This window comes from Hypomesus nipponensis, chromosome 7 (genome assembly GCF_054491055.1).
Source record: "Hypomesus nipponensis isolate SF chromosome 7, ASM5449105v1, whole genome shotgun sequence".
In the NCBI taxonomy this organism is placed as follows: Eukaryota; Metazoa; Chordata; class Actinopteri; order Osmeriformes; family Osmeridae; genus Hypomesus; species Hypomesus nipponensis.
The window spans coordinates 1311742-1327654 of record NC_140367.1 but is presented as its reverse complement, the minus strand read 5'-3'; positions in this window follow the sequence as shown (position 1 = coordinate 1327654).

The window sequence follows — 15913 nt, the reverse complement described above, 5'->3', positions numbered from 1 at the left end:
GGGATACGGGGGGCCAAGAGGGGGGCCGGGGGCGGAGGGGCCGGGGGGGGTCCAGAAGGGCCCGGGCAGGGGGGCCCGAACAGGGTTGACTGAAAGGTTCAGATTGATCAGAGATCCCTTCCCTCCCCCCAGGAGAGCCTCTGATGGAGCTGTCACCCTCCCCCCTCCTCCCCCCTCCCTCCTCCTCCCCCCTCCTCATCCCCCTCAGTCAGCTGGGAGGCTGTCATGACGACTCAGCAGGATGAGCTGGTTCACATTCTCTGCTGTGGTCAGCATTTCCAGGGGGCGGGGCTTCTAGGGGGCGGGGCTCAGAGTCTGTGCTCAGGTCTGGGTCGGGTTAGTTTAGTTTTTTTCCCTGATAGAAGGAAGTTTGTCTCTGTGTGGTCTGAACAGAAAGTTGGGTTTAGCGGTGTGTTCCCGTGTAATGAAGACATCTCGAGGCTTGTTCGCTGTGCTGAGCAGGAAGTCATCTGAGACGCCCAGGGTCGTGTTTGATGACTGAGTGTTTCTGCGGGGACTGAACCCACAGCTGGCAGTGCAGAAAGAGGTTTTATAAACAGCCGAGGAGATCTCGGTATGGTATTTAGCCCAATCCTCTGAGCTTGATTGCAGTTTAAGAAGGCTGTTTATCCTCAGCTTCCTGATGGTAAAGCATGTTAACCTTCCTCTGTCCTAGAAAAGTACATTAAGGGTTAGACACACTCTAATGTGTGTGTATATGTATGTGTGTGTGTATGTGTGTGTGTGTGTGTGTGTGTATATGTATTTGTGTGTGTGTCTGTTCGACCCTTTGTCCTTCAGGGTAATGAAGAGTCGACTCACCAGGTTACATGAACCTTCCCCCTGAGGACTCCAACTGTACTTTCTCCCACTCTCCTCCCTCCCTCCCTTTCTCCCTCCCTCCCTCCCTCCCTCCCTCCCTCCCTCCCTCCCTCCCTCCCTCCCTCCCTCCCTCCCTCCCTCCCTCCCTCCCTCCCTCCCTCCCTCCCTCCCTCCCTCCCCTCCCTCCCTCCCTCCCTCCCTCCCTCCCTCCCTCCCTTCTCTCTTCCTCTCTCTCTTTCCCTCTCATCATTAAAACGTGATCGCTAAATTTAAGTGTACTTAATCGCCTGCATATTCCCATATTACTAATTACAGGAGCCCAATAGACTATGAGGGGGAAATCTGTCCGGTAATGTCACCAAGTCATCTGTCTGTATCTGAGGGTTAGCGTTAGCATGAGCTAGCCCCTGGGCAGGAGAGGGGTTCTACAGAAGCCGTTCTCTCCGTCGCTATCTGGCAGTGTGGACGTCAGTTGACGTGTCACTGACACAGTGGCAACATTTCATGTTAACTGTACCAGCATTAGTCTATGTAGATAATTAGTCTGATAATTAGTAATTAATCAAATGAATTGTATAATAAGAAACCAAAATATATCAGTTTGTGATTCCTTAACTCTCGTATAGACTTAGTTGTTAACTAGCCTATATACTACAACAGCATAATAGAATTCCTGAAATTTAGTTATGGCTTTGGATTTTGGTGTGCCACCTAAGATTTTCTCCATCTCCCCCCTCCCTCCCTCTCCCTGTCCATCTCCCCCCTCCTTCTCCATCTCGAACTCCCCCCTTCTCTCTCTCTCTCTCTCTCTCTCTCTCTCTCTCTCTCTCTCTCTCTCTCTCTCTCTCTCTCTCTCTCTCTCTCTCTCTCTCTCTCTCTCTCTCTCTCTCTCTCTCTCTCTCTCTCTCTCTCTCTCTCTCTCTCTCTCTCTCTCTCTCTCTCTCTCTCTCTCTCTCTCTCTCTCTCTCTCTCTCTCTCTCTCTCTCTCTCTCTCTCTCTCTCACATCCTCCTAGCGAGCTTCTTGTTGCCAGGGAGATCATGGTATCTGTAGTGACCTGTCTCTCTCTGGCTCTGTTCTTCCAACAGACTCATACACACACACACTCATACACACACACACACACACACACACATACACTCATACACACACACACTCATACACACACACTCACACACACACACAACCCTGAATCAGAGAGCAGCTGAAGATGTACTCTGCTATAAGGAGCACTCAGGTTTCCGCAGTGAAACGTCAGTAGTTGTGTAAGTGTTAAGTTAGGAGATGCAGTTTGAGTGAAAACATAAAAAGTGCAGTTTGATCTATCCCAAGGTTACACTGATCGTTACACTGAAACACACAAGCCCCATACCACAGCTGAACTGCTAACATCTGTGGTGAAGTGTGCAGTTCTCATGCTCGTTAATGACATAGTGTTGTAAGTCAAAGTGATCTCTTTCTCAGCGCTGAGTTACCACCTATGAATCTATCTGAGGGCTCAGCAAGAGAGCAGGTAACACAGAGCCAGGCTGAGCTGAGGAGAAACCTGATCACTCTCATTCAAACTGAGAAAGTAGGCCAGCCACAGCCTTGAATTCTCGTTCTGGGGCTTAATGTGTTCAGCTGGTACAAACCAGCATGTGTCAGTCAGACCAGGGGGAAGGAGAGATTACATTAAGAATGAGAGGGATGAAGTGAGAGAGAGAGCGATAGAGAAGGAGACACACAAAGAGAGGGAGAAAGAGAAAGGGGGAGAGGGAGAGACAGCGATAGAGAGGGAGACAGAGAGAGGGAGACATGGAGAGAGAGACAGAAAGAAAGAGAGAGACCTAGAGAGAGAGAGAGAGATAGAGATAGATAGATAGATAGATAGATAGATAGATAGATAGAGAGAGAGAGAGAGAGAGAGAGAGAGAGAGAGAGAGAGAGAGAGAGAGAGAGAGAGAGAGAGAGAGAGAGAGAGAGAGAGAGAGAGAGAGAGAGAGAGAGAGAGAGAGAGAGAGAGAGAGAATGCTAGTAAATGCAGTGTGGAGGTGTGCTAGTGGTGTTCATCTTTGATATTCTTTTTCTCGTCTCGGTTATTTCTAGAAAGTTCTCTGGGAATGATATGCGACATGAGTGAAGTCTGCACATGTATTTATATATATTCAGGATATAATATATATTATGTGTGTGTGAATGAGAGAGAAGGTGGGGAAGAGGATGCGAGTAATAACAATTCTGCTTCAATATTATTCACAAAGGATATCATCCTGGAAGTGTGGTGTACTGAGGGTAACACACACTGTACACATACACTATACACACACACAGACACACACACACCAACAGACTGTACACACACACACTTTGCACCATGAAATAGAAATGAGATCTTATCCAGTTCCTACCTCCAGCAGCACTACATTTCTCCTACATTCTCTCTCTCTCTGTCAAACACACACACACACACACACACCACAACTGTATGGTGTGGCTGGTGTAAAGCCCACCAGGGTAAATGAGGGAGAATACACCTCAGCTCACCTCTCTCCGTCTCTCACACACACACACACACACACACATTTTGCACCATGGAATAGGAATGAGATCTTATCCAACTGTAACCTACAGTAGCACTCCCTCTCTTCAACTCCCTCCCTCCCACACACACACACACACACACACGACAATTTGCACCTCTGTTCAGACTAAAGTAACCATGCGGTTGATGCAACCCTAAGAATAAAAGGACAGGAAATAGCAGAGGGATAAATATACTTCCTGAGAAGCTCTGGGGTCGTTGGCCTGGGCTGTGTGGGTGGGACTGCACATTAACTGGAGCAGTGAGTGACTGTACCAGCCCCTCCGTAGGCTGGTGAAGAGGGACATAACCAACGCACACCACCAGCCCTGAACCATCAACACCTACAGAATTGTGTCATAAATGTACAGTAGCCTATATAAAGCGAGCAACAAATATAATTCCCACACAACATTTTCCATCCTAATCTCCAAGTTAAAAAAACATCTCACACACCAACTAAACATTAGCAGGAAATGGCAAATTAGCCAACACTTATCGTTATCATTCTTCATGGCCTGTCGAACACCGCACTCAGCACTCAGACCAACCACAGGACGCGTACAGCTGGAGCTGTTTTCCTGTCGTCTGAGTTCAAGTTGAAGGAAACTGAGATGCCATCTTCTCAGCACAGCTCCTCCAGAGGGGGGTGTGGTTCCAGCACTGAGCACACAGGGCACAGTATTGACATCCCATCTTGACGGGTCAGGGAGAGGAGGGAGGGAGGGGGGCAAGGAGGGAGGGAGAGGAGGGAGGGAGGCAAGGAGGGAGGGAGAGGAGGGAGGGAGGGAGGGGGGCAAGGAGGGAGGGAGAGGAGGGAGGGAGGGAGGGAGGGGGGCAAGGAGGGAGGGAGAGGAGGGAGGGAGGGGGGCAAGGAGGGAGGGAGGGAGGGAGGGAGGGAGGGAGGGAGGGAGGGAGGGAGGGAGGGAGGGAGGGAGGGAGGGAGGGAGGGAGGGAGGGAGGGAGGGAGGGAGGGAGGGGGGCAAGGAGGACTGAAGGGAAAAAGAGTCCCAGGGTGTTTCTGATTCCCAGTGTCTGAAACAGTGCCAGTGTGTGCTAGTGTGTGCTAGTGTGTGCTAGTGTGACCCAGCCCAGGCCTCCGTAGAGCAAGGTTCTGCAGCCTGTTCTACGTCCTGTTACATGGTCCCCCCCCCCCTCTACACCCTCTCCTCCACACACCTTTGTCAGACATCGGTGTCATGAATACCTCATGTAGTTAGGAATTAGTAACGCCAACAAATACAACCTTGAATCTTAAACGTCACTAGCCAGTCATGGAGTGGAACACGTGAACTCTTACGTTCATGGTTGGTTTACGATTCCGACGCCACTGTGACCGAGACAGAAGGACAAGCAAAGGTCCCTTCGCGGCCACAAAGGACAACTGTTAACTTCTGTAAAACGGTTGCAAGATGTTAGACAGATCGGAGTCGAGGTGAGACAATGATGGGGGGTGTCCAATAACATGCCTAAAGGAACTTAGCCGCCCCGAGACCGCACAAATCACAGGACTGTGTAATTACAATCGATAATTCATTTTCCCTTTTTCTGATAGCGTTCCATTCAAAGGACCCGCTCGCACGATCCAAAGAATTCCCCTCCAAATCTCTGCAGGTTGGTAATAATTGAACCAGATCTCCCTCCCTCTCTTTCTCCCTCTCCCTCCGTACTTTGTGTAATTGTCTGTCGCCGTAACGATGTGGCGTGAGCCACCGTTATCTGAGGTCCGTATTGTTCCTGAGTGGTTTCAGAGGCGGCGTGCAAGTAGGGGCAGGGTAAGGGCAGGATAAGGGCAGGGTAAGGGCAGGATAAGGGCAGGATAAGGGCAGGGTAAGGGCAGGGTAAGGGCTAGATAAGGGCAGGATAAGGGCAGGGTAAGGGCAGGGTAAGGGCAGGGTAAGGGCAGGGTAAGGACAGGATAAGGGCAGGGTAAGGGCAGGGTAAGGGCAGGGTAAGGGCAGGATAAGGGCAGGATAAGGGCAGGGTAAGGGCAGGGTAAGGGCAGGGTAAGGGCAGGGTAAGGGCAGGGTAAGGGCAGGGTAAGGGCAGGGTAAGGACAGGATAAGGGCAGGGTAAGGGCAGGATAAGAGCAGGGTAAGGGCAGGGTAAGGACAGGGTCTCTGTGTGTCTGGGCTGAACGAGGAGCAGTAACGAGGCCTCGTCCTTTATCTCACCAGGACCCCATTACGGCTTCCACCAATTACACCTAGCCATCAGAGCAGTGTGATGAAGTGCAGAGTGGCTTTGCTCTCAAATCCAACCTCTAATGTGGATCCAGCCTGGTTAAAGAGGCCCAGTGATCTGGGTTCATCCCTGGGAGAGAGGGCTGCTGAGTGGTTCAAATCCCCCTGGGCAACATTGTCAGTATTGGTTCCAAGCGCCTCAATTACCAGTTGCAGATGTAACGTGTGAGGATAGCAGATGTTGAAATCCATTTGGCAAATCGTCCTTCTCAAAATGGACGTAATTTGCATGATTATGTATGTTTCTATCACTGTCTTCATCACCATCACCATCACCATCATCACCATAATCATCACTTATCCTTAAACTATCCTAATATAGATTGTATTCAGAATGACACAGAACAGGATGCCTAGGACACTATATCATCTAAACAGCACCCACACCCAAAAGAACACTGTGTGTGTGTGTGTGTGTGTTTGTGTGAGAGAGAGTGTATGAGTGTGTGTGTTTGGGGAGGACCAGTCTTACTGGAGTGTGACACTCTTCAAGGGACAGATAGCGGCACTTCTGAATGACTGCTCCTGTCACTAGACTGTCCTCATCTCTGCTCCAGGATTTACTGTGTCACTTCCAGCACCTGCATGACTTAGCCTGGAGATAGGACGCTGCTAGCCAATGGAAATGAGATTGTCATTTGTCATCTACCCCGTCAAAGGGAGAAGAGAGGTGTGGGGGGGAGAGAGATAAAAAAGTGAAAAAGATGAAAAGTATTCCACATTACTGTGTTTGCCATCCACCCCCATCACGGAAGGTCTTATCTAGAAACAGCAATGTGACACAAACTCCAACGGCACGAAATCGAAAATACGGCCAAACGTGAATCAATCATCCCCGTTGGTATCGCGTGTATCTGTCCGTCTGGGTGATTTTTCAGCCCCGCGGTAAAATATGGAGAGAAAACGCGATCTGTTTAGAGTAGAAGGAACGTGGTTTCACGAGACTGGTACCAAAAACCAAAACAGAAAACGTTTGGGAAATAACTTTGAAAGAAAGAAAAAATACATGTAAATGTTTATAGAGCTAATGTCACCACTGGCTGTTTGGCATCGAGTGAGCTTACAATTCAAGTCTTCACGCTCAATACACAGGCCTACATTTATCTTTTATGTTTTTCCAGCCTTAAAAATTAAAAGAGAAGAAAATCGAGCAAGCACTTTGCTGTAGAGTGTCTCCAAGCTGAAGGAGCGGATGGAAGTGACTGTGAAGAGCAAATTGAAATCAAATTAGCGCTCCTATAAATCAGGGGAGGCGAGCCGGGTGCTGCGGTCAGAAGGTAAAGGTGGGGAGAGGACATAGATTTTCTGCCGCTGTGGAGTCGCTGCCAACCACTACTCACACGCGCGGTGTAGGACTCCCAAAACGACCGCTGAGACGCATTCACACAAGGGCGTAATTATATGGGGGGACAGGGGGACACGTCCCCCCCAATATTTAAAGAAGGACAATTTGTCCCCCCAATATTTGTTCATACTGTATGATTATGCGGGCAATATCGATGACTGCTAGCCTACGTCTTTCTTTCCTGCTCCGAAAATATCAAATCCCGGCCAGTCCATTCCCCAAATCCATTCAACTTGCCTTACACTATACATTAACAACCTATTTCTCCTGAAATCCATGTCACGTTTTCCCTATAGCTTATACGTCAATGAGTGAGTTAGCAGCAACATCAGACAGACATTTGGCAAGTATTTATGGATGGTATCCAGTATTTGGCTAACAAAATCCTTGAGATAAGGACAAGGTGAATTACACTAATTTTTTTTAGAAAATTGTAGAATTAGTGTGAATTTCGATTGCAATACTATACAGCTTACTATAAACCTATACAGGCTAGCATGTAGCCTGGCTTTACAGCAGACTAGGATAGCAGTCAAGCAGTGACAGGCTAGTCAAATGTACCAAAGCTTTGACAGCGTTTTGGGCTACGTTTCTGTTCTCTGAATTGGGCTATTTAGCAAGTTATTTTAGACTCCTGCCATTTGTTCTTTCTTACTTCATCATTTTCATCCTTATTGAATTGCATTGCTGTTGTATTTTGCAGTAAAGTGGCCAAAAATGAACGAGACTTCAGCAGCTGACGTCCATTATTTCTTTGGAAATAAAAACAAAGTATGTTTCTGGAGATGTTAGACTTTATTAACAGAGTAGTAGTTCATTTAACAATGTTTTAAGGTACAGGACACCAGACTGACATTAATAGCGCTTAACTGACATTGTGAGTGAATGTAGCCTACATGGGTAAAATGGGGGTAATAAGCCCAATACAGAAAGTCCCACAGCAGTCCCCCCCAATGTTTGATTGACTATTTCGCCCTTGTATTCACACACACACACACACACACACACACACACACACACACACACACACACACACACACACACACACACACACACACACACACACACACACACACACACACACACACACACACACACACACTTGGTCCAAAGATCAATGTCGAAAACATCTTGAGCCAGAATGAAGGGTTAGACACTCACCAAGACCGCATCAGCTGATGTTTTTGCCTGAGGGGCTGGAGACAGGGGGACAGATGCATCCTCCCTCTCTCTCTCTCTCTCTCTCTCTCTCCCTCTCTCACTCCCTCTCTCTCTCAAGGAGAGAAATGACTCCAGGGAGGAACACCCTCTACCTTAACAGGTCTGTGTAATTAGTCAGCCTCTCAACTGACAGCCTATGTTGTTGCAAACAAGGACTTTATTCTCACAACACTCCCCCCCCTTCCACACACACACACACACACACACACACACACACACACACACACACACACACACACACACACACACACACACACACACACACACACACACACACACACACACACACACACACACAGGGTGGTTTCTCCCTCAGCGTGAGGGCCTCATTAAGACCAGGGGATAATTGGGGAACCAGGGACTATTCATGTGTGTGTGTGTCTGTGTGTGTTTCATTGAGACGTTCAATTACTCAAAAGCAAAAGAACGTACACAAGCCCACTATCCCCCGCAGGGCCAGAGGGAGGGGAAGGGAGGGGGGCGGGGTGGAAAGAACAGAAAGAGAGAGAGACAGAGAGAGAGCACAGAGAGAGAGACAGAGAGAGAGCACAGTGAGAGAGACAGAGAGAGATAGAGAGAGAGCACAGTGAGAGAGAGAGATAGAGAGAGAGCACAGTGAGAGAGAGAGAGAGATAGAGAGAGAGAGCACAGTGAGAGAGAAGCAAATGAAAAACCATAGTTGTACCCAGACAGGCCTCAGATAACACGTTTCTCTCTGGCTCCGTGGAGGCCAGGGGACTTAGGGGACTCTGGGTAATGCGGTCCAATGGGCCAGGCCCCTGTTTCCGCCCTCACTGATGAGTTGGGAGGGATTCACAAGGTGCAAGCCGTCTGAGGACTACAGAAATTGGATGTTGGCGGTTCTGAACGCAGCCTGTGGGATTGAGGGAGAAGCGAAGTTGCTTCATGCCAGTTTATTACTATACTTGGCATTTCAAAAACATTTATCAGAAACAACAGAAAGATCTTACCAAACTGTACATTGTTGGCATTTCCAGTTTCAGAGTAGAGCTAGATGGAGATTTCTAGGTACAAAATTCCTTTTTTTTTTTTTTTTTTTTGCTTCTTCTAAGCTGTTGTCACATGTTCTGTTCAAGGTAAGATCATTTTGTCAAATGTTTTTTCCTTCAGAAATTCTTTGTGGCTCCAGGTATGTTTTGTATATGTAGTATCCTTCCTCCAGCTCAAAAGAAGGCTTTACAAAGATAATAACCTTCCAACTTCAGATAAATCTCCCTTCCCTTCCTCAAGCATGTTCTGTGGACAGTATGAGTGTGTATTCAAGGACATGCTTTATGAATACATGAACTTATTCATTCATCCTGATGTTAGTCATTCATCCGGTGGATGAAAAGACCCTCTCCCTCCCTCTTTCTCTCCCCCTCTGTCAGCTAAACTTCCTTTCAACCTGTCATGATTCAGTGATACAGAAAAAGCAACTTCAGACAGAAGTATAAACTATTAGAAACCTACAGGCCCACGACTTGACAGCCTTAAACTCCCACAGAGAGGACATGGAGTGATATTAGAGCTAATTCTATTCATGGTTCATTAAAACTCCTGACTCGACTGCAGCGGTCCTTGAGTTTAATGAAGATGTGTTTCCTAGTCTGCTGCCGTCATGTATCATGCATTAGAGAACACATTAAATGATAATAAGATCAAGCACAGAGTACCTGCATCTGCATCTCTCTCTCTCCATCTCCTTGCAGTCCAGATCAGTGAATCTCTCTCTCCCCCTCTCTCCCTGTCCTTCCAGTAGGATAGATCAGTGAATCTCTCTCTCCCCCCTCTCTCCCTGTCCTTCCAGTAGGATAGATCAGTGAATCTCTCTCTCCCCCCTCTCTCCCTCTCCTTCCAGTAGGACAGATCAGTGCATCTCCTGCTTCAGTGTAGATCAAGCAGGGCTTCTCTCTCTCTCCCTCCGTGTCATGCTCACAGTTTTGTGAATGTGAGCCACCTCCCTCCCTCCAAAAACTATTGATGGTGCAGTTCTGATTAAGCATCTCGCTCTCTGCGTTAACATTTCCTGGGTCTGTAATATTCAGAGGTTCTTCAATTATCACCTGGGAGCCCGGCTATTGTTCAGGTGGCACATACTCTCGCTAAGTGAAAGCTTATTCCTTCAACACAATGCATTAGTGCATATTAATTATGCAAGGGCCCGCAATTATGCATTTATGTATTCTGATAATTACATTTTTAATACAGCAGATGTCAACCTCGTTTATTGCAGTTAATGTAAATGAGTGACAGCTATTTTACAGTATGTCATAGGAGGTGATGAAAAAAAGGATAATGTTGAGGTCTGTGTTTCAGGACTGGGAGCTTGATGGCTTTGTGAATTAAATCGAGAGCCACTGAGTGTATCGATTAAGAAACGGTGTAGAAAGTATGTAAGTATGCTGGGGAAATGTGATCTTTGTGAAATTTAAAATTACAGCCAAAACGTGGTTGATAATGACATTTTAACATAACCTCTTTGAAGAACTGCAGCTTAAAATGTCTCCGGTCTCGGCTGTGTTCTCACCTGTTCCACCACAGTCCGTACGTTTAGCACCTACTCAACGAAAGTCGGAGGAAGTTGACAACGTACAAATGACCTTCTGACTGCGACGGTCTGATGGAGGCTGTGTTTCAGAGAGATCAGAGGTTAGGGATCTGACAGATCAGAGGTTAGGGATCTGAGAAGCGGATCTGAACTCTGTGCGTCTCTCCCGGCCGAAATCACTGGACAAAAAACAAGACAATAATTTCACTGCAATTTCCTCTGATTTGCAAGGAAGTGAATGCAAGTTTCTGTCCAGTCATTTGTGCTAATGCTACACTCATCACTGGGCCCCAAGGGGGATGACTAGATGCTAATGTGCTGCACTGATTCCCAGAAATATACAATTTTCCGACCCTCCCACAAACCCAGCTGACCTGAGGAGCAGGGGCACAAGTCCCTCCAGTATATTCAGTCCTCTCACTCACACATCTCTGCCGTTGTGAACCTGACTGCAGTACACAGAAATTACAGGAACTGCCAGCACGCACCACACACTTACACCACAAAAAACACACACACAAACACACACAAACACAGAGCCAGTAGGTGTGTGAATTATTTGGTGGCCATTAGAAAGGCAGCAGTGTTGTGTGGTGGTGATTGCTGAGTTGTCGTCTGTGAGGATCCTACTCAGGTCCACTCTAAATGCAGATTTTATGAGGGTCTGGATGTCAGGCAGGCGTGTGGAGGAGCCAGCCGGGAACGCATCGACCATAATCAAATAAAAACACCAGAGGCTCTCACTTCCACTTAGGCCCCCGACAGGTGACAGGCTGCTCCTCCATGGATCCTGTCAGCAGTTTCAGTTCTCCTGCTTCCAGAAGTTTCTTTGTGTGTTCTGGAAACTCAGAGTCACACTCCCGAGAGAGCAGGGTTGTTCTCAACCCTTACCCTGGCGCTAAGGTGAAAGGTCACCCTCGTAACGGCGGGATCAGCTGTTTAGGAGACGTGAGGCGCAAGGGGATAAACGGTACGTAATTTTGTTTACGCTGGGATGTCGCCATGGCAAGCTGAACCAGGAGAACAGGATGTCATGATTGCATTGGGAGGGTTCTCTCTCTCATGTCATTGGTCCACGTCCACACACACGCACACACACACACACTCACTCAGTGTTAATCAGGCCCCTGACAATGTGGTCTGGCTGTAAAGTACAGAGCCATGGTTTAATGCTCCATTAGGGGGCCTGACAGAGGTCCTCCCCAGAGCTGTCTGAGCTGGTCGTGGCTGTGATGGTCCGGAGGCTTCCAGCCCCCCAGGCTGGGTCTGGGCCAGGGGCTTACTGGGCCTGGTCACATTTATGGAGCATGTTCTCCCTCTCTCTCCGTCTCTCTCTTCATCGCTCTCTCCCCCTCTCCCTCTCCATCTCCATACCTCTCCATCTCCATATCTCTCCCTCTCTCCCTCCCTCTTTAGCGTAGAGGAACAGCGAGGATGAGAGAGATGCTAACGAGAGTAGTGCGGCCGTTTCCACGGCAGCAGGTTCCTGGCGTCAAGAGCCTTTCTGCCCGACACCCGTGTCACGCTGTCGACTCGCTTTTGGGTGTCTGTCAAAAAAACGGCGGGGGCAGTACTTGTGAAGTGATCACCCTTGGACGTTCTCTCAGCTTGGAACAGACTCCTACAGATCTTGGCTTGGGAGATGTTTGGACAGCTCCTGGCTATAAAGCAAATGTCCTTTTTTTTCTTGTTTTTTTCTTTAGTGCAAATCCAATATTCGTTTATGGAGTTTTCGATGCTGGAATTAATGACATCTTCAACAGCCTTAACAGTCTCCCTGTCAATCACTCACCTGCATCTCATGATGTATGGGCAGAGAGAGGAGAGAGATGAGAGAGAGAGAGGCAGAGAGAGAGAGAAAGAGAGAGAGAAAGAGAGAGAAGAGGAGAGAGATGTGAAAGAGAGAGGGAGGGAGAAGGAGAGAGAGATGAGAGAGAAAGAGTAGGAGAGGGAGAGAGAGAGAGGAAGGAAGGAGAGAGATGAGAAAAGGGGAGAGAGACAAAGGGAGAGAATGCCCCCTTTTCCACCCAGGCATTTCCATCACTCTCTATAGACTTTGCCCCCCTCCCTCCTTCCCCCCTCCTCTCTCCTTAAAATGAAAAAGACATCAGAAAAAACCTACACACTAGAGGACAAGTCAGTCAGTGAAATGACAGGCTCACGTCAAAACAAATCATGTGCCTTTACTCGTGAGAAAGAGCGTTAACTTAGCATCGTATTCATGAGGGAAGACCACTCTCCAGATGGGTTCCATGTGAGGTTTGACGGCTGACTGGTTTATAATTGTCTCGGTCGATCTATAAACGCTGTCCAGGACGAAAAGTTGTGTGATGTGGGAGAGAAAAGGGCTTTGTCCTTCTGTTCCACAAACCACACCGACAGACACCCCCCGTTTAAAATTGCTCGTGTTTTTGGAATTAACTACCAAAAGAGTCAATAGGCTAATCAAAACAGAGTAAAAAATTATGTCAACAAGCACTTAATCAAAATACATGCCCCCCCCCCCCCCAAGAAAAAAAAACTACCTGAAGTCTGAAGTCTAATCAAAAGTGTAGATGAGGGCTTTCAATAACAATTAACAATTTACCCCCAACCTATCTGGCCTAGCCTTGCAGCTCTTCAGAGTACATCTCCACAACAACCTGTTGTCGTGGAGACCAGGAGAACCCCAGAAGCTAACCCCTTCCAGAGGATGTGATCGGTGACACAAACAACACTCCTTAGCTTGCTGTTGTTGATAGACAGCTCAACCAATCATGTGGGAGCTGCTATTGTGTGATTGCTTGTGGATTAATCATGTCTAACATGGGGAACACGTACAACACAACCACACACACACACAACCACACACACACACAACCACACACACACACACACACACAACCACACACACACACAACCACACACACACCTGAGAATCACTCTTGCAGCTCAGACGTACAGTAATATCTAGGACATTGTTGATTACAGCCAAACGGAGACCCATCTACCAAAGGATGATGAGAAGTGTTTGGTATCAACCTGACCATTCACCTATGTGATGAGGTGAGGACAATCACTTCTGATTATGTGAAGAGCCTGGATGCTCTCCTGTGATTATGAGGGCAGTTTCTTCCTTGCTTAAGTACTATGATATAACTGTCACACAATGTCTGTGCCCAGAATACTCCCCTCAGCCTCCCTCCCCCCTCCTTGTCTCTCTCTCTCTCTACGTCTCTCTCTCTATGTCTCTCTCTATGTCTCTGTATATCTGTCTCTCTATGTCTCTCCATATATCTGTCTCTCTCTATGTCTCTCTCTCTATATATATATCTCTCTCTCTCGCTCTATATCTCTCTCTCTATGTCTCTCTCTCTCTGTCTCTCTCTATGTCTCTCTTCCAGGACAGCAGCTTAATCTGCTCCTTTACCCAACCACAAATAGTGCACGGTATCTTTCGCATTTTGCGTGGTATTTATCAAACCAGATCCTCGTCGGGCAATCAGCGCTCATTAATATTAGCGCGCCGTTAAAAGACAGGAAAATCGCCTGCATGTTACTGCCACCATGGGTGATACAAAGAAAAAAAACAGTTCAGCGAATAGGAGCTAGAAATATACACACCCACTTTCCCTTATACCCTCCCAGCAGCGGTAATCTGCGTTTTTACTCAAGTGCCTTTGTAAATACGGTGTTATGTCTTTACCCACTATTTCACACCTGAAATGGCCGCAATCCTGTTAGTAAATGAGGCCCTCTGTCTCATGTGTCTCTCTCTCTCCGTCTCCTCCCCCCGTCTCTCTCTCTCTCCGTCTCCTCCCCCCGTCTCTCTCTCTCCGTCTCCTCCCCCCGTCTCTCTCTCTCCGTCTCCTCCCCCCGTCTCTCTCTCTCTCCGTCTCCTCCCCCCGTCTCTCTCTCCGTCTCCTCCCCCCGTCTCTCTCTCTCTCCGTCTCCTCCCCCCGTCTCTCTCTCTCCAGCGAGGGCCATGCTGGTCTCCACCGAGGAAAAAACAGGAAGTTGATGGATGAGCATTGCGGAGCCCGCCATTTCCCAAATCCCATTCTGAGGATCTAGAGAGCGAGGGAGGATGAAAACAGTACAGGCCACAGGAAGGGGCTCAGCGCGTATCAATCTCCAGGCCTCCAGCCTTGACGGATGGCACAAGCCACTACCCATAATTACCTGCTTGTTAACAGGAAGGAGGGACACTGGGGAGAGGGGGAGGTTCCTCACCCCCCTCCAGGCTCATACACACTTCAATCTCCCCCTGGAGCTTGGTGAGAACCAGGACGTACACACCAAGAGGCATCCGTCACCAAACTTTAGCGAGGGGCCAACCTTGCTCAGGTCAGTGTAATGGACTGCCTAGCAGCAACTCTGTGCTCGTTGATTGATGCCTGGGTGTTGATTAATGCCGGGCCACGCCAGCCCAGGTTAGTGGAGCCCCGACAGTTTTATTGATAAATGAAACGCATGACCACATGAAAATCATCAATCTTTCCTCCTCTCTCCCTCTCTTTCTCTCTGAGCTAATCCGGACCGGGGAGGGTTGAAGTCATGTCACAGTTGAAGCGCCATGGTTTTTGTTGGTTTTATGGTTGGCTACGAATGTGTGATTAGGACTTAGAGCTGGACGAGAGAGTCTGTAAGAAATGAATCTCGTTTGACGTCACTGGATGTTAGTGAACGGTTCACAGAGCTGTTCCCTCTATTCTCCTCTGACCGCCGACCGCCCTGGAACCAAGAGGAGCCTAAGTGACACAGATGCTGGTTCATACGCCATCGCCACACTTCTTTCAAGCCCTGCAGTTCTGCAGTGAGACAGCTGGTCATATCTGCATCTATAAACGATCGGCTGCTATGTGGGTCACAGATTTCGCTTCAACGTTCGCTTGGTCGTTTTAGCAGCGCCCTCAAAACCAAACAGGGGGAAGACTGATCGAGTACCTGCTGCAGTTTAGTCCACCAGGGCTGAAACAGGGAAGAGGGGGAAGAGGAGGAGGAAGAGAAGAGGAGAGGGAGGAAGGATACTGAGGAAGAAGATGGGGCACAGGGGAGGGGAGTGGAGGAGGGGGGAGAGCCAACGTCAAACAAAATTAAATCAAACAACACAAAGACTGAGATGGAGCGATAATGTCCACTCCCCATCTTTTCATCCTCCCTCCCCCTCTCCCCCCTTCCCCCCCTGTC